We start from the raw sequence: 20,514 nt of genomic DNA, 5'->3' as shown, positions 1-20,514 counted from the left end.
TTCCAAAGTGAAAAGAATTTTTTTATTCAAATACTCTCTGCTGTAGAATCATCAACCTCCAAGAGAAAATGGTATTCCTTCCTCTGTACAGCTAACTTTTAAATGATGTGTGTCTGATTTTTAAGAGCAGATAGGCTATCTGTAATTCAGTTCTTTCTCAGAGAAATCACTGCAAATTTACTGCCACTAGTAACATTCTATTGAAAATTAAAATGGACAGAAGATTCCTGAAAGGTCTACATTGCAACTCTAGGTGGTTGAATATTTTCAACTGAACAAAGACAGTACATCAGCAGGCAACATTTCTATTACTATATTGTTCAAATTTTTTATTAATGCTTTTTTACAGCAGACCCACACTGAGGAATACTATATAAATACAATGAATCTTTTATTTATTTCTGAAGCATTCTGAATTAAGTCTTATGATGGAATTTCAACCTGAACTCACATTTAAAAATTTATATTTTTAAAAAATGTGTTGTCTGTATCTTATATATTGTATGATTCAGTGTTTCTCTATTTTCCTTCTTTTGTGCCATAGAATGTGTAGTAGCAACTGGTCTTAGCATTTGGAAGCCCACAGAATATGACAGCACACATTCACTTTAAGCACTTAGCTTTTCTTATTTTATTTTTTTGACTGATAAGAAAATGTAAAGATATTTTTGAGTGATATCAGTAAGAAATAAGCAGGGGTGTGAGGAAAAATATCTGGCTGCACAACAGGGATTTGTGTTCTCCTTCCACAGTGGAGGGTGGAGTTGTTCTACATGTTCTGTCTTCTGGTATCTTCTGCAGCCGTGTGAGTGCATATAAATTGTGGGCAAAAATGAAGTATATGCTACTTTCAAGCCTGAACCCAAATGTAATTTGTCATCCTCTTTCTTCTTTATGCTATATATTAAAATTAGGATGACTTTAAGGACTACATAGTGATGATGCCATACTGGGTTCTGCCATATTGGGTTCCGGAATGGCTATACTGAGCAGAGCATTACCACCACTAATTGACATTTACATAAGCAAATATGAACTCTTGTGGCAAACCACTAAAATTTGAGGGCATAATTTTTTTATCAACTATATTTATTTTAACTGTATGGAAATTAGCATTTAATTGGTACTGCCATTTCCAAAAACTACATCATGTTATCTACTGGTAAAATATTTGGTGAAGCTGATTGAGATTACTTAAGAAGTAGACCATATATCTACAGAGACTGTATTGTAATAGATTGAAAAACACAAGTCAATATTTGTTGACTGTTACTGGTAGTATTTAGCAAAATGTTTGAAAAAAAGATGCACTTTAGAAAAGATCAGCAGATGACTGACCATGCCATGGTGCAATGGACACAGACAGTATTGACCTGGGATGCTGAGGACCCAGGTACGAAACCCCGAGGTCACTGGCTTGAGTACGGGCTCATCCGGCTTGAGAGTGGGATCATAGACATGACCCCATGATTGCTGACTTGAGCCCAAAGGTTGCTGGCTTGAAGCCTAAGGTCGCTGGCTTGAAGCATTAGGTCACTGGTTTGAGCCTATGACGGCTTGCTTGAGCAAGGAGTCACTGGCTCTGCTGGAGCTCTCCTGTCAAAGCACATATGAGAAAACAATCAATGAACAACTAAAGTGCCACAAACATGAGTTGATGCTTCTCATCTCTCTCCCTTCCTGTCTGTCTGTCTTTCTTGCTTTAAAAAAAAGAAAGAGCCTGACCAGATGGTGGCACAGTGGAAAGAGCATCAGACTGGAATGTGGAGAACCCATGTTCGAGACCCCGAGGTCACCAGCTTGAGTGTGGCTCATCTGGTTTGAGCAAGGCTCACTAACTTAAGCCCAAGGTTGCTGGCTCGAGCAAGGGGTCTCTCGGTCTGCTGTAGCCACCCGGTCAAGGCACATATGAGAAATCAATCAATGAACAACTAAGGAGCCGCAATGTAGAATTGATGTTTCTCATCTCTCTCCTTTCCTGACTGTCCCTCTCTCTGACTCTCTCTGTCTCTGCCACAAAAAAAAAAAAAGAAATAAGAAATAAAAAGAAGAAAGAAAGGATGAAAGAAAAGATCAGCAGGTTTGCAAGAAAAAATAAATCAAAATCAAAATTACTCATACATTTGGAGATTTACAAAATAAGAAATTTTAGTATTAAATAAGTCTAACCTCCAAAGAGTAAATTATGAATATGAAATGTCTGAGCTACAAGGTTCAGTAAGACTCAGTTTTGTGGTAAAAATGAAAAAGTGTGATTTTTAATACTTTAATTTTTATTGAATTTATTGGGATGACATTAATTGATAAAATTATATGGGTTTCAAATGTAAAATTCTAGAATACATTATCTGTGCACTGCATTGTGTGTTCACCACTGCAAGCAAGTCTTCTATCACCATTTACCCCCCTTCACTTTCTTCTACCTCTCCCCACCCGACTTCCTCTCTTGTAATCACCATATTGTCGTTTGTGATTGAGTTTTTTTCTTTGTTTAATCTCTTCACCATTTTTACCCATCCCTTCAACCCCATCTATTCTAATAGCTATCAGTCTGTATTTTATATCTATGATTCTGTTTCTATTTTGTTTGTTAGTTTATTTGGTTCATTAGATTTCACATATGGTACTTGTCTTTTTCTTTTTTGCAAAAATTGTGATTCTTGACCACTAGTTTTGGGATCCACATGTAAAAACTTAGAAGTCATCACTCTGTCTAACAAGAAATAAAAAGCTGAATAGGCTGAAAATGAACAACTTTTCTTGGACCTGTAAGAGAGTCGAGGATGCAGAACAAACCACTGCCCTCAGCATTGGAAAGATAGACAGGTAAGTGTAGGAGTCACAACTCACTGGAGCAGAGACTCATGAAAGGAAATGACTACGGAAATCAGTGCTGGGCTAGAAAACCTGAACTATAATTGACCAATTTCTGGAGGCTCTGTGTGGATAACTGAGAATTAAAAAACACCATGGAAACCCAGGCGTAAAGTGCCTCCATAATATTGTGAATCATACCTATAGAGGCATGACTAGATTAACATGTAGATAAAAAAACTCCTCTCCACCTTACAGCATAAAAAAGTAAAAAAAAAAATTGTTTGAAATGTGTGAAAATACTTTGTTCTTCTAACAATGTCTGTCCATAGAAGAAACTCATTAATCAGAATCTGCCTTCTGGGCTGTTATTAGAACATAAATGACCTAGGGGAAGAGAAATACCCAACTCTAGCTTATCTAGTAATCTTCTTGCATCTAAGAGAAAAAGAAAAAAACCCACAATAACAACAGCAGAAAAACACCTGTGAAGTTCATAGGCTATAGGCAAAGGCTCACAAAAAGACTGAAACCTAAATACAGGTGTATCGAATACTTCCCTTCACCTCATACTTTATTTCTACATTACTACATGACTATTTATAACAGTTCTGTTTCCCTTATACATAATATCCTATTATCAAAAAATATTACAAAGCATACCAAAAGCAAAACAAACAAACAAAAACATAATTTGAAACATGTATGATTCAAATTAATGTATGATTAATACACTAAGAGCATTTCTGGTAAAAAATAGTACACAAGAACAGATGGACACTGTGAGCCCAGGAAGACAATAATCAAAGAAATGCTAAAGATAAAAAAAATACAGTAAGGGAAACAAAACTGCCTTTGATGGTTCTGCTAGTAGACTGGCTGAGTAAAAATATCTTTGAGCTTGAGGATATATAAATAGAAACAAAGAACTGAAGAGCAAACAGAGCAAAGACAATAAAAAGAACAGCCTATCCAGGAACTGTAGTACAACTACAAAAGGTATAACATACTAGTAATGGGGATATCAGAGGAAAAAAAGGTGAAAGGAATGCAGAAAAAATTTAAACCAATAATAACAGTAATTTCCCCAAATAAATGTTAGTCATCAAACCACAGATCCTGGAAGCTCAGAGCATACCAAGCAAGTTAAATGTCAAAAATCCCAGAAATATATACCTAAGCATATTCTCAAACTACAGAAAATCAAAGAAAAAGAAAATTTTCTGAAATAAGCCAAAAAAAGCCATGATACAGATTGTATCCAACTTCTCTTCAGAAATCATACAAGCAAGAAGGGAGTAGAGTGAAATAATTAAAGTGTTGAGATACTACTGGTCAAGATTATGACATGGGTAAATGTGATATTCAAATCCTCCCACAACCACATCAAAACTACAGCTAAACTACAGACGACCGTAATTCAGAATCACATGAAATCTAACTCAGTTGAAGTCCCAGAACTAAGAATTTAAAAGTCACAGAGAATTCTAGGAGGGGTTGGAGACACAGAACTGGTTGGTCCCACACCCACAGGTGGCGGTTTAAAATCAAGAGGGCTATTTTGGCTGTGGAGATCCCCTTTTAGGAGCAAAGGGTCTCAACTTCACACCAGGCCTCTCAGCCCAAGACAGAAAGGAGTGGTAAAAATTACTCCAAGTGATAAAAGGCAAGAACCTTCAACCAAGGTGACCCTACCCAGAAAAGCTATCTTTTAGAATCAAAGCTTCCCAGACAAGGAAAAGCTAAAGGAGTTCATCACCATCAAACCAGTATTGCATGAAATCCATCAAACCAGTATTGCATGAAATGTCAAAGGTTCTTCTTTCAATAAATAAATAAATAAATAAATAAATAAAATTATGAACAATAAAATGGCAATGAATATATTTCTATCAAAAATTGAATAAATGAAACAAAATAAATGAACAAGCAGAACAAAAATTGATTCAGATATAGAGAACATTTTGACAGTTGCCAGATGGGAGAAGGTTTGTGGGATGGGAGAAAACTTGAAGAGATTAAGGAGTACAAATTAGTTCTTACAGAATAATCATGAGGATGTCAAGTACGGCATAGGAAATATAGTCAGTAATGCTTTAATAACTATGTCTTGTGTCAGATGGGTATAAGATTTATTGGGATGATTACTTAGTAAGTTATTTAATGTCTAATCACTGGGATGTATACATTATACTAATATAATATTGTATCTCAATGTAATTGAAAAATAAAAAATGGTTTAAAAAATAAAATGTTGAAAGAAACATCACCTTTGCATTCTATACCTTGTAAATTTATTCTTAAAAATAAAAGAGAAATAAATAATTTCTCAAAAAAATGTTTTATTTTCTCACAACATAGCCACAATTCACTCATAAGGGAGATGTTAAGGTTGAGAAAATAATAGAATATATAAAAATTGAGAATTATGTCTCAAAAGTATTATCATACTGACACATGAATTTTTATTTTTTATTGAGAAAATTAAATTGAACAGGGTGATATTGATCAATAAGAGTACATAGGTTTCAGGTAAATATTTCTATAGCATTTGAACTGTTGATTATGTTGTACACCATCACCCAAAGTCAAATCATTTTCCGTCCTCTCATATTTGTGCCTATTTACTCCCTTCTCCCCACCCCTTCCTAACAACCTCTCCCCCTGGTAACCACTTTTATCTCTGTCCATGAGTCTGAGAATTATGTCTCAGAAAGTATACAGTATCATACTGGCACATGAATTTGACAGGAAAAAAAAAACTGAAAACATTTCCACTAATTTTTTTTTTTTTTAGGAAATTTTATTACAAGTGAAACTATGATACAGTTTATAAGAGACTTTGGTGATTATTAAAACAAATACGGGTATTGACCTCCAGTATTTGCACTAATCCAAACAGCATAGATGGGCTTGAGGATATTTTTCCTGTTGAAAAAAAGGGAATATGAATGGATGGATGCTGGAAGAGGGAACTACAAAGATAGTATGATCAGAGTGGTGGGCCAGTGCAGAAAATTACATCTTTCTACTAAGGATTATGCTGTGCCATATAGCATTGTCTAACATAGGACAATATTTTTTATTATCCTTCATTCTGTATGGGGCCATGTGACTATGTTTGATCAATAAAATATAGACCAAACTGATCTATTCTACTTCTAAGTCTAAGTCTTCTTTAATATTAGTAGCCATGGCAAACTTTGAAGCCAGACATTGGAAATGATAGAAAATCCATTGCCCTTGGTTACAAATTCTTCTGTGTTTACTGACTGAAAGCTGGAATTTTACCAAAAGATAGCAGCTAGCGTTACCTTCTATATTTACAACGCATAATACGTTTATTACCAGGTGATATGTTACAATGAAAGTCAATCATAGACTGAATCCTGCCAAGTGTAAAAAAAAATTATTAAGAAAAAAATGCATAAACAGCCACCTGTTCTCTTAAGCTATGTTTTTAATACCTTGAACAAACAGTTTTTCTAGAGGCAAACTAATATTCTAATAATAGAATCAGCCAACACTTCAGTGAGGCTCTGCAAGTCCTCAAGCTTGTCACTCCAACTTTGCTGCTCTTATGCACAAACATGCTGTCTGAATTCTTGGCCTTTGCTAAGCGTGCAATTCCATCTCTTCCATAAAACTTATTGTAGATCATTTTACCAGCTCTCCAATATTCTTCTGTAATAAAGGTTTTAACTCTTGAGTCTTTGCCATTTTCTCAGTTTTCTGTTGCTATTAAATAGATGACTTATGTATTTTGATGTATATTTTCTGGTTTCTCCTTTTATTTTGGGTGAAAAAAATCTGCAGCAAATTGTTCCATCTGTACCTCAAACCTTCACCTTTGGTCATGTATTTACAATGAGACCCAACACCTATCACTGTCCATAAGACTTCACTGAGGTTATGTCCTCACTGGAAAACAAAAGTAGTCTGCTTGTTTTTTATCTTTGTCCTGAATTTCTCATATGTGTGGTTTATCTAGCTATCTGTTTTGTCATACTTTATACTTTATCAACTACATTGAGAAAAGGTACCACAGGTACAAAAATAGTACTACATATAAACCATGACTTTCTAAAATATGTTTCTAAATCCTTACTTTTGAAAATAAATATTTAATAATTAGCCTTTTTTAATGATTCATAAATGTGTAGCATTTGATACCCTTCCTACCCTTTACCATAAACAGGTAGACACTGTTATATTTTAGTGTGGGTCATTATTTACACTGTTCATCTAAAAATAATTTAAGATGAATTATTGACCTTTTTTTTATTTTTTTTTATTTTAGAGAGAGAGAGTGAGAGGAAGGGAGAGAAATGAGAAGCATCAACTTGTAGGTGTGGCACTTTAGTTGTTCATTGATTGCTTCTCTTATGTGACTTGACTGAGGACTCCAGCCAAGCTGGTGACCACTTGCTTAACCCCGTGATCTTGGGCTCAAGCCAGCAACCTTGGGCAGCAAGCTAGAAACTTTGGGCTCAAGCCAGTGACCATATGAACTTAAGCCTGCAACCCTGTGCTCAAGCTGGTGAACCTGAACTCAAGCCAGAAACCTCAGGGTTTTGAACCTGAGACATAAGTGTTCCAGGTGGTTGCTCTGTCCACTGTGCCACCACTGGTCAGGCTATTTATTTTTTAATGCAAAATTCATCAGCTCCTGACATGTCAGGTTTTTTTTTATTGCTAAGATAAGATAGGTGAAGTATTTGAAATTACATGGTAAATCTTGTTCATCTATAAAATTTACTATCTGGTATTAGGACTAATCTTGCTGAATTCACCATACACCTGTTAAAAAAACAAACAAACAGAGTCAGACAGAAGTTAAAACAGTAAACATATATTTTATTTAAAAGTGTATTGCAGTAGGGGAAGAGAAACTCCAGAAAAAAAATTGTGCTCAATTCCAAATATTGGGCTTGTTCTAAATATTATAGAATTGGTAGAGATTTATGCTAAAGTAGTAAATGTGGGACTGAAGAAATGGAGGCATGTTAAAGTACTAGAGGGAACTACTAAGACTGGAGGTATTTTGGCTGAATGACAATGGAATCCTTGCTAAAGGCAGGCTATTGTGATCAGATATCTGGGTATTAAGAGTTCGATCAGCTATCAGTGGTGAGGAAGTCAAACTAAATTGACTTTGTAGGATTCCTGCTAAAACTGGATATTACAGGGTAAATCAGAGGAGCCTGACTGAAGTTTGGTCAAATAAAGAATCTTTGTCACATCCACGAGTTAACTTTTGATTGTTTTAATAGGTTTCTGTAATCTAAACAATAACTTTTTATTTTAAGTACATTTCCTTCTCATAAAATATCAAAGAAGAAAATTTAATTATTGAAGTTCCTTATTATTAATAACCTCAGTTCTTGTGTTTATGATGCACTAGAAATGTGCTAAGTGTTTATATCTTTTAGGATGGCCCATTGTGTGACACAATAACATATCTAAAATCTCACTGTTTTGCATAAGCAAAAGCTTATTTCTTATTTATGCCCTATGTCCACCCTAAGTTGGCTGCAACTCTGCTCCATGGTACCTTCACTAGGGTACCACGCTGATGGACTTTGAGGTGTTATTGAAACCTGAAAACTATCAGCATTTGTGCTGTGTCACCACTCAGCCAAGTAAGTAGAGAAAAGGATTGAATCTGTTTGGGCACTTTATTCAGATGACCATTGATCAGAGAAGATGACAGTTTAGTACCCCTCAAAAACCAGACAACACTTCATCTCAGCCAACCTTTTTTTATAAGGGAAAGAAAGAGATAGGTAAAAGGTTTGGGAGAAGTTAATTAGATAAAATTTGCATTTCAGGGATTCTGTTAGAATTTCCTCATCTGTTAACCAGTACTTCTTCATTTACATCCTTGCAACAGGCTTTTTGTCCTTGAAGCATCAGGGTTTCAATACCATCTTGTTTGTGGATGTCCTGGGCCTTGGGCCCAAAGGTGGATGGTTGTAGCCTCAATGAAGTGAGTAGGCCAATTCATGTACCTAGCATCTAGAACAGAGCTTTTGGCATTAATCATTACGACTATTGATTATAACTAGAAGCTGTTATTATTACAGCTGAATGTCTAACTCTTCAGTTTCTCCTATCATTATCAATCTTTTGGAAAATAAAAAAGAGATATAATGAATAACCACATGCTTTTTCAAAACTTCTACCCACACATGATACACATTAATTCTACTAAATTAGGACAGGCAGAAACAAATCTATGTCATTGGCCTGGTGTCACTGGGGAGGGGAAATAAATCTTCCTTACCATAGAAGCATTCAATATGGTAAAAAATAATACAGCCTACCAAAGTGTGCTTAAATACATTACTTATATAACTTTTAATCAAGATTGATAGTAGGTATTTTTCTATTTTAAATATGGGAAGACAAAGGTCATGGCTTTCAAAGCCGTTGATCTTAACTTATAATCATTTGGTCAAATTTTGATAAATCAAATATACTGTTTTATGGAGATCACCTAAGGACGAATAACAATGATATAGTAATATTAATAAAGATGATGATGATAGTGAAAGAAATTATCAATGAATTTTTCTTTTTCAAAGACAGAGGATATCTCTGTCTTATTAAAACCTATGTTCTATATGGCTTCTAAGCACTTAAAATGTTGTGTGTTTTTAATGGAAAACTTTTTAATAGTAAATCAATATTATACTTCTAATTTTTCTGTTTTATTTTCTTAGCTAAGGAGGTGGAGGAACAATGAGTCAAAGTCAAAGAAGTAGATCAAGGAGAAAGGAAGGGGCAAGCATAATAACACTTTCCATCACACAGAAATTGGGAATTTAACAGTTGATTAGCTATTAGAGTGTCTTGGTGTTCCCTTGTGTTTTACATCCCTTTCAGCTTAATTAATGACTTACTCTGCCTTTTAATCCGCCTTCCTTAGATTATTAACACAGTAGCACTGTTTATTTAAGGAGAATTTCGGGGAGGTGGACGTAACATAGTATCAGTCAGTTCTCACCTGTTTTTAAATGCATAATAATATCTTACTGATTCACATTTGGACCTCATTTTGTATTTAATGTGATTCCATGGTTTGTATATAATATAGATTCTAAACGTTATTACTCCAGAATTATTTTAAAGATTTTGAAATTGGTTTTTAAATCTATCTTATTTATTTTTAAATAAAGAATAAAAATTGAATATGTTTCATATTCCTTGAGCCAGGGCTTTCATATAGAAATGTATGATCATTGATTTAGAACAAGTAAGATTCATATTAACCTCAAACACCCAAGTCAAATGATCCAGTGTTTAAGAAAACAAAGCATAATTTAAATTGGTTGCCACTGCTCTATTACTAAATTATATTTACTATATTTTCTAACCTCTTGTATTCCTACAATTTCAATGTTATTATCTAGGAAAACAAGAATTTAAGACTCTCTTTATCTCCCCTCTCTCTCATCTTCCTCTCTCTCTCTCAGTCTGAAAGCTACAAAAACTTCTGCTAAATTTATTTGTTTTACTTTTTAAATTTTATTTTTAGAATACACTTCAATCTCACATTCAGAGGTTTTACATTAGATTTAGTTTGTCCTTCAAAACTGGATTGGAGAGCCATGCCAACACATATGGTAACTCCTGGAACAGTTCACAATTTGAACAACCTACAGGAAACCATGAAAGCCACATTTTCTGTCAGTACTGTGAAGCCAAAATCTGTGGTTGAAAAGGAACTTGAGCTCGTACCTAAAATCTGTGCAAAAATCCACTTAATGACCTTATAGAGTTTTAGAGGTGACATATCCTGAATAACATTTTACTAAAAGTTACCCAAATCCTGATTGCATTATTTAAAAGAAATTTCTTTGTATATGTATTGATATTAGAGAGAGAAGAGAGAGAGAGAGACAGGAACATAGATCTGTTTCTGTATGTACCCTGACTGGGGATTAAACTAGCAACCTGTGTACTTTGAGATGCTGCTCTAAGCAACCAAGCTATCTGGCTAAGGCAGTTGCATCTCAATGAAAGTAATTTTTAAGTTTTATTTTGTGTTTTTTAAATGCATATTTGTTTTATGATTTTAAGTTACACTCCAAATCAAAGTTAAGCTCAGTATCTTGTTTCTGACAGTCGTATTTATATGTTTCACTTATATTTCATTTTTCTCCAGAAGACAAGAATATTTAAAATTTCTCTCCTTATTATACTTTTTTGTTCTTCATGTGTACTTTGTGTATTTATATAAATAATGTTTAAGCCTTTGTTCTTATTAAGTATTAGTTGTAAAGTAAGCTAGTAAGAGGAAATAACTTTTTTTAACATTTAAAATATATGAGATCTGTATGTGAATAGCTCCTTTGATCTTCCAGAGAGAACTCAGTTGATAAGAAACACTATAGCAAATTTCCAAGGCCCAAAACCTTCTGGCTGTTAACAATTGCCACTTCAAAGAATCTTTGACAACAAAGATGGTGACAGCTAGGAGTGTATCATGAGGAGAGTTTATAGTAAACAAATGTCTCCTTTGATGCAAATTTGGTTTTCTAAAGACATTAGTTATTACCCGATGGATTTTCAAAGGCTGCTCTACAAAGCCTGTTTGAAAAATTGCTCTGTGGCATTACTCCAAAGCTTGTGTTTACATATGAAAAACAATTCTTTCTTTCACTTTCAAATGGACACAAATAGCTATATGTGTCTCTCTTTCCTATAATTTGCAGTGAGGATAGTGTGTCAATTTAGCATAGAGAACAATCTGTTATGCCCTAACTGATATTTTTGGTCATTGGAATAATATGCTTAAGAGAGGATTTGTCATTTCTGAAACATGCTTTATAACCTTTTACCCAGAGGCAAATTAAGGTCAGTTGAGGCCCAAGGCACAGAAGAAAATATTGGGTCCCTTACATTAGAAAAAAGTGTAAAGTTGGGGTTTTGCAGGGCCTTTAAGATGTTGGGGCCCAGTGTGTGCGCCCGGTATACCCCCATTAGATCCTCCTCTCCTTTTATCTTTCCAAAGACCCAACTATTTAGTAGAAACCTTGCCTTGCCCACTCTACAACTCCTAATTCTCAGCCTACATCTTTACCCGAGAAGCTGGTACAGGTACTTGCATATCCACATGTGCTCTCCTGCCATTATTAGATTTCTCTAATATAACTGGTTACCTCAATTTTCTTCTTCTTTGTTTCCTAAAGTTTGAAATTTACTGAAATTCTTTTTTCCAACTTGATCTCCTTTAGTACTCAAAGCAAGCTGTGATAGACAGTACTAGATATGAAAGTCAAATTTATAATACTCTACCTGCCATGACACTAAATTGAATAGAAGCTGTGAGAAGACTTCAATCTGAAATGGAGCAGGAGGATAGGAAAGGGAAAATATCATACATGCACACTCCGAAGAATAAAACTGAAGAACCAAGAGACTGATTTTCATTAAACGTTTGATTAACAGAATACTAAAATTTATCTCCTGACCAATAAACATTTCTCAAGAATCTCTCCTGATCTTCAAGACAGTGAACTTCCTGCTAGGTCTCTGGTTTGACTTCCTTCTCTTTGCACTCCTTTACAAACCTGAAACAAATTTACAAATTTACCTAGAGCTGGTTCCAGTATGCATTTCTGGAATTACAGTTTCTTTGCTATTCCTGAGTAATGGCTGTTTTTGTCAGTTTGAACTGACCTCAGTTTACCTCCTTTATTTAGTTTGATAAAGCTGACCAATCTAAACAATAATTCAAGAATACAATGAGGAAGACATTTTTCTTAAATTTCTTTAATTTTAGGAAAAAGAAACACCTTTTGTTTACCAACCTCTTTAATTATACATTAGATATCCCAGTAGGTCTAAAAGGTACAAGTAAAAATACAATGTTGCTTAAAAGTCAGAAGGTAATTGTTAGTCCTCAGGGCCTCGTTGATAACTCTGCCTCTATGGCTTCATGGCTGAATTATCAGGAAGAATACCACTACAGGTGAATTATCCACCTAATCACTGTTAACATTATTAACATAGATACTGCAGTCAAATTCAAAATTATTAGGAGGCAATTGTGATGAGAGTGGTATAAATGTCTAAAGACACAAGAAAGATAATTGAAAAGGCTCATATAAAAAAATGCCAACACAATTGCAACCTAATAAGGGTGAATTTTTTTGAAATGATGTGAATATCTACATTAAATAGACATTGTTTTTCAAGTGAAGGGAGGGGAGATAGAAATAGCAATCCTATCTGGGGCAGACACTCAGTCTGCGAGAGGGGATAAGAGAGAGAAGGGGGCGGGGAAGGAGGTGGAAAGCAGATGGTCACTTCTGTGTGCCCTGACTGGTGATGGAACTTGGGACGTCCATATGCTGGGCCCACACTTGATCCACTGAGCCAAACAGCCAGAGCCTAATAGACATCTTGTCCTTCACTTTGGTCAAAATACAAATTATACTGTTTAGTAGTAGATAAGATGGTAATATGAAAAAAAAATGGTAATATGTTACCTTTATGATCCTAAAGCAGTGGATTCTTCTTCTTATCTATATCTGTCATTTTCTGTGTTTATGGTAAATCCAAGCATTTATTTAGTATATATTCATATTATCTCCATTATTTACTAAACATTTATAAATAAATGTGCATAATTTTTGTTTGACACAAACATCATTATGCTTCATTTGACCATGATATGAAGATGAATTAGACATGAATCCAAAGATCTAAATATCTTTATGTTTATGTTTAAACCAAAAAATAAATAAAATAATATAGACAAAGGATAACAAAGTAAAATAGAGAAATATTTATAATAAATATATTAGATAGTAGATTAGTATTTATGTGTTAGTATAGTTATAAATTGGTAAAAATCAGAGCTAAAATTTTAATCTATACTTAAACAAAAGGAACATTAAACATTTAATCATTTAATGTAGAAAAAATCCAACTATATATTCAACCTATGGTGAAACGTTCACTGTCACAAATAATTAAATAATTATAAATTAAAACTAGTTAAAATATCTTTTGCCTCTCAACTCTGCAAAGATTTGAAACAAGTGATAACAAATAATAAGGAATAAGTTAAAACATTTTCCTAGTGTATGGGTATGAGTAGAAATTAGTTCTTCTTTTGAAAGAGCAATTTGCCAATATTAATGAAAGTGACTAACATTTTTCTTAATTTATCTAACTTTTATTTCATTTTAGTCTGATAACTTATTACATGAAAACTTAATAGCATTGGACATAAAAGCATATATATTAAAGTCGGCAAAGGACTTTTTAATTTTTTTTTTTTTTTTACTTTTTAGTTTGTTGTTATTGTGGTAAAAATGTAAAATAAGATGTTTATTTGATTAGTTCTGGTTTGAGCTTTCAGAAGCATTATCACACAAATGGGTCCATGCTTGTCAGTCAAAAACATCTGGAGAAGCAAAGCAGTATACTATACCGTACATGAGGAATTGAGGTCAGAGAAAAAAATATCAGGGCCAGAATTAAGAACCAAGAAGATACATATCACACAGAACTCAGAACAAAATAGGTGCCAAGAGCATGCAGGGCATTGACAGAAAATGAGAAATAGGTGAAGTCAAGGAGAAGAATAAGCTCTGGGACCCATAAATAAGGAAAAGCCCCACAACTGAGGCAGCTATCTACCGCAGCCTTTCTGAACTTTACGCTTCTTGAAAGCAAGGGTCATCTTTTATTCCAATGTTTAGTAGAACGGCTGGAGATAATAGGTGTTCAGAAGTAGAACTGAAGTAATAGACATTTTACCCTTTAACCCTCAAGGCAGTCTATACTGGAATCTTTCAGCCACTTCACAGAAAAAAGAATTTCTAAATCAAAATAAGTGATCATTATCTAGTTATATTTTGCTTTGAATGAATGGCAGAAATAAGTATTTTATTGATTTAATACAGAAAGATAGATATTTTAGGTTGAAATGCATCAAAGTGAATATTTTTTGTTGTGAATTTATTTTGAACTATATCTTTATAATGCCACTTAATATGCAATATTGTGTGCATTTATTTGTATATTTGTCTCCTTGACCAAGCAGCATGAGCTTCTTGGCTTGTAATGTTGATTCATCTTTACATTCTCAGCTCAAAGTTGTATTGATACCTCCCCACTGTTTTTAAATTTATCTGAACTTAAATTTTCTTTTGGACAGTCACTCCTTTCCTTTCTCAGTCCCATGCTTTAGGCTGAGTTAGCTTCACACTTGACTCAGAGTGGACCTGTGCACCAGGCCTGAAGAGCAGGATCATTTCAGGAACAAATCCATGACCCAAAGGTAGATGATTGTGAGAGTTCTTAGATGAGAATCTTTTCTCTTTTAAAAGAAAGTAAGAATGATGTAAGTTATATTTGCGAAACATAGAGGAATTCTGTGTGAGTATATGTAAAGCCAGTATACAAGGCCACCATCACTGCTGCCTGGCCCATGTAGGTTCGCATTGGATTCGGACAGTCTGTAATAAAACAACTGAGTCAAAAACTGGTGGGCCATCATCTTTAATCCTAGCTTGCACCTGCTGGGCAAGTAAAAACACACACTGGGCTCAAAACTCACTCACATTCAGTGCTCACAAAGCTACTGACTTATCCCAGTTTCCTAGAATCAAAGGTTTCTAGCTCACCAGACTTATTTACCTCTGTTCCCCATCTCCTTCCTTCTCCCTGTGCAAGCTCTGCACAAACTGGCTTCTCACATAGCACTCTACCATCTTGGCTGCTTCTTCTGGCCTCCTCCACGTGTCCTCTCTTTGCTCTCTGCTCTACTCTCTCCTCTAATGATAATCTCAGGAATCAAGAGAGAGTAAGGTCCTAGTATGCTACACTTTATAGTGTAGATTACAAACCTTTAATCCAATATACAAAATAGAGAAGTCTCTAATACAAAGTCACTTATCTGAGGCATGATGGGATTGTACCACCCACATCAAAAAGGGTGGGAAAGGCTTAGTCCTAAAACCAAGCTCCAGGCTACAAGGATCCTGCCTGCCCACAGCCCACCCCCAATACACATTAATATCACCTGGGTGAAAGGCTTCCATGTGGGCAGCGTCATCTTTAACAAAGCAAGCATAATATATTTTATCTGCCCAACAGTATGACATAAACAAAGGAGAGAGTAAAATGGAACGATGAAGGAAAAGAGAAAGAGAGAGAGATTCGATTATAGTGATAAGTGAGCCCTTTGATAGACTGCTGTCTGAGATCTGCCCATATCTTCTCAGTGCATGATCTAATAAATTTTTATTTTATACTTTAGTTAGTTTGAATTATATATCTGTCACTTATAAGTGAGAAAGTCCTCAAAAATTTGCTCATAGAATTTTTTTAAATTATTTATCTATTTTTTAAAGATTTTGTTTATTCATTTTAGAGAGAAGAGACAGAGAGAGAGAGAGAGAGAGAAGGGAGGGAGGAGCAGAAAGCATCAACTTCCATATGTGCCTTGACCAGGGAAGCTCAGGATTTCGAACCAGTGACCTCAGTGTTTCAGGTTGACGCTTTTTCCCGCTGCGCCACCGCAGGTCAGGCTGCTCATAGAATTTAAGAGCAACTATGAAGATACTTGTGGAAATTTGGGAACATTTGTCATAAAAATCTATATTAGGTAATTGCTCAGCAAAATAAATTCTTTTTTAATTTTTAAATATTTATAAGCTTCTTTATTTAAAAGAAATAAACAAATATTAATTAAATCAACACTTTAATGATTATTTTAACCATGTTATTTTTATGTGATCATACTGTATAACAGTTTCTATATTTGAGAAATAAAGGTGAGTTATGTATCTGAGATAATAGAAAGAATATACTTGTCAAGTCAGACTCACATGTTTTAGAGATTTTACCCATTACAACTTGATAGCTTTCCTAATCATTTTGAGGACATAAGTACTAGGCATACATCTTAATGATATCGCATGTTTTATACAGAAGAATGTTCTCTGATCTTATCAGGTAATTCAGCCCTTATGGAAAGAGCACTTTCTCAGTTAAAAATATTACAGTCACGGCCCTGGCCGGTTGGCTCAGTGGTAGAGCGTCGGCCTGGCATGCAGGAGTCCCGGGTTCGATTCCCGGCCAGGGCACACAGGAGAAGTGCCCATCTGCTTCTCCACCCCTCCCCCTCTCCTTCCTCTCTGTCTCTCTCTTCCCCTTCTGCAGCCAAGGCTCCATTGGAGCAAAGTTGGCCCGGGTGCTGAGGATGGCTCTGTGGCCTCTGCCTCAGGTGCTAGAATGGCTCTGGTTGTGACGGAGCGATTGCCCCAGATGGGCAGAGCGTTTCTCCTGGTGGGCATGCTGGGTGGATCCCGGTCGGGCACATGCGGGAGTCTGTCTGACTGCCTCCCTGTTTCCAACCTCAGAAAAATACACACACACAAAAAAAAAGAATATTACAGTCACTACATACCAACAATGAACAAGTGGAAATTGAAACAAAAAGCAATACCATTTGCATTAGCACCAAGAAAAAAATAAAATACCAAGGTATAAATCTAACAAATTATGTAAAAGATTTATATGAAAAAAGATATAAAATTCTGATAATCAAAATCAAAGAAAAGCTAAATAATTGAAGAGGTATTCCATGTTCACCAGAGTCAATATTGTAAAGTTATCATTTCTTTCCAACTTTAGCTATAGATTCAATAAAATCACAATAAAGATAAGAGATATTTGATTTCACACAACTATAATAAAGTAAATATCTCAATAATGTATATGGTACATTTTTTTTTGGCTTTCCAGTACATATAAAAGTTATGTTTACTCTAGACTGTAGTCTATTAAGTGTGTAATAACGTTATATTTACAAAATTTCAAAAATTCAAAAATATTTTATTGCTAAAAAATGCTAACCATCTTCATGACTTCAACAAATCAGTCCTTATGCTGGTGGAAAGTTTTATCTTCAATTTGTGAAAAATATACAATATCTGTAAAGCACAATAAAGTGAAGCATAATAAAATGAAGTATGCCAATACATAACTTCTATTACTTTTTCCAGGGACCTTATATTCTTTGAATCCTTATATTCTATATTTGTTTCCCTTAAGCAATCTTAGAGAAACCAGGTGCATCCTGCTGGAAGCATTCTGTAGCTAAAGAATCTCTGAAAACAAATAGCACTAGTGTATTTGCCAAAAAGTCTTTGGTTACTGTCATATTGGTTACTGTGTCCAGTTTTTTGCCCAGAATTTGGAGGAAAGGAAAGCAGTAGACACCTCCTACTACCACCATTTGCATTCAAGGTAGAAAAGCCCCAGCAGCTGGGAGGGAGCCTGAGAGAACTTCCCTGGAAAGTGCCCACACCATGAGGCCTTAGAATGGAGAGGACAGCAGGGATGGAGCATGCCACCGAGTAGGCCAGTTAATTCCCAGTCCTGAAGCGAATTTACAATGCTAGAGTGAAAGACACCAAAAGTTTAGAGCTGGTTGCTGCAGGGAAAAGAACATAGATTTTTGTACATAATTTAGCAGCAGATGCAGAGAGGAAAGAAGCACTTACCCAAGGATGAAAAGTAATGAGCTATACTTCATCAAAAACCAACCAGAATAAACTCTAAGGGAACAGCATCTGCTACCTCCAAATATGCCACTTTGGTATATTTACTTAAGAAATAACGAGTACAAAGATGGTATTCTAACCCTCCTTTATCCTCTTGGAAGCAGAAACTTAATCTCCCATGTGAAAGGTATCCTCCTTGACTCAAGAGGTAGAGAGATATCCTTATCACCAGAGGTTAGAAAACTCAAGATCAAGAAGGCTCTCAAATGAACTCTGCTTAGTTTCTTGACTAATTAGGACCCAAGCCTAAGTTTCTTTGGCTTGTCAAATTTTCAAAAATTTGTTTTTTTGTCTGAAAAGTATAAAAGTTACCTGCTTTGATCATTTCTTTAGGTCCTCTATTAATGAGACCTGCATATGTACAAATTAATTTTTTTCTATTAATCTGTAATGTGTCAATTTAATTATTAGACTAGCCCAGAAGAACTAAGAGGATAGGGGAAAATCTTTTTTCCCAGACAAAGCAACCTTATTCTCAATTCTTGGAAACTGAAATCAGCCCAAAGACAAAGGCAGAAAAAGAAAACAATGTGAAATGACTATTTACCTTTAAAAGACTGAATTATATATACTGAACTGCCTGAAACAAAACTCATTTTGTTGAGAAAGTGCATTAAGTTGACTTGAACATGTTGTCCACTATTTGAAGAGCTAAGACTGAGTTAGAGATAAGATTTGAGCCATAAAAAAACAGTACTTTCACTCCATTCTGAGTTTAACGGCCTCCTATAAATTTTACATTTCCTGAACATACATATTTCTACAGTTTTGTTGTGAAAGCACAAATGGTTTATACCCTGTAATGGTGCATTGAGCAATGAAGATTTGTGGATATAATTAGAAAGTATCTATATTTGTCTCTCCTAATGTCTTTTAAAAATGTGCTCTGTGATAAAATTTTTCCTTTACCCTTATTTGAAAACTCAAGCAGTCCCATACTCCTAAAATAAATAGTCTCATAGTTGCATTAAAAAACAGCACATTTTCAATTTAATTATTACATACTTCTAGTTCTTATAGTAATCAAAATTCACACCTGATTGAGAATATGATTTATTTTATCTTTTTTGAAGACATGCCATTTGTTGACCTCTTATAGGAGAAAAGAATGTCATTTTACTTCCCTTTTTCTTTCACACTCCCTCATCCATTTAGCAAAGGTTTGTGATCAGAGTAAGGTTGAAGTAGTTGGGGACAAGAAAGTTAAAAAAGATAGTAAAGTTGTCACCTTATCCTGACATAAACAAGCTATGTACTTTCAAGGCTGGCCAGATATCTAAAATGTCTAAATCATACTATGACTCATGAGAGCTATCCACTTCAGTTTTACACATTTTCAGAGTGAATGCCATTTGCAACAGCAACATTTTTCATCCACTCACCTGCCAAATCAACTAGCCATTCCATATCTCTTGTTTGCTTCTTCTCTAGATTTTCCAAATGACAGGCGCACACAAGTCTATTGTGTCCCTAATAATTCAGAAGAAATGAATCAAGCTCTTTTCTTTTCTTGATTGACTGAAGTTCTACTTACCCCACATTGTACCACTGAAGGGTAGGTCCTCACAACACAGCCTTCTCCAAAGAACTAAAAGAACTACTCAAAGAATAACCTCTCTTTTATTCAGTCTGTTTTTATATTCACCATGTGAATGAGGGGACCAAGAGACAGTTATCAATTTTTGGCTAATCTTCCACTTGAAAACCCCAGGCTAATCAATATAGATTGCATTGATGCCTCATTTAAAACTGAGACAGGATGAGTTTGATATTTATATGTTGGGTATCTATCAATTATCTATGTATTATCTATCTATCTATCGGTCATCTATCTGTCTTCTAATTTCTTTTATACAGTATATACTGGATGTTTAGAATAAATTTGCTTCCATTCAAAAGGGATCTTCTAATTTGTAATGTCCACACTTAAGAATTCAAGAAAGGACATATTCACCGTCTTTAGATTCTTTTCCAACTCTAACTATTTAAGTCCTTTATACGTTGTATCTACCATGGATCTTCTTTGGATCAAGTGGGTAGCTCTATAAATTGTGCTCTAGATACAAAATTTTATCTTTCACAAAATGACAGGATATACAAATAAGTC

This window comes from Saccopteryx leptura, chromosome 4 (genome assembly GCF_036850995.1).
Source record: "Saccopteryx leptura isolate mSacLep1 chromosome 4, mSacLep1_pri_phased_curated, whole genome shotgun sequence".
In the NCBI taxonomy this organism is placed as follows: domain Eukaryota; kingdom Metazoa; phylum Chordata; class Mammalia; order Chiroptera; family Emballonuridae; genus Saccopteryx; species Saccopteryx leptura.
Note: the sequence above shows the minus strand (reverse complement) of the source record.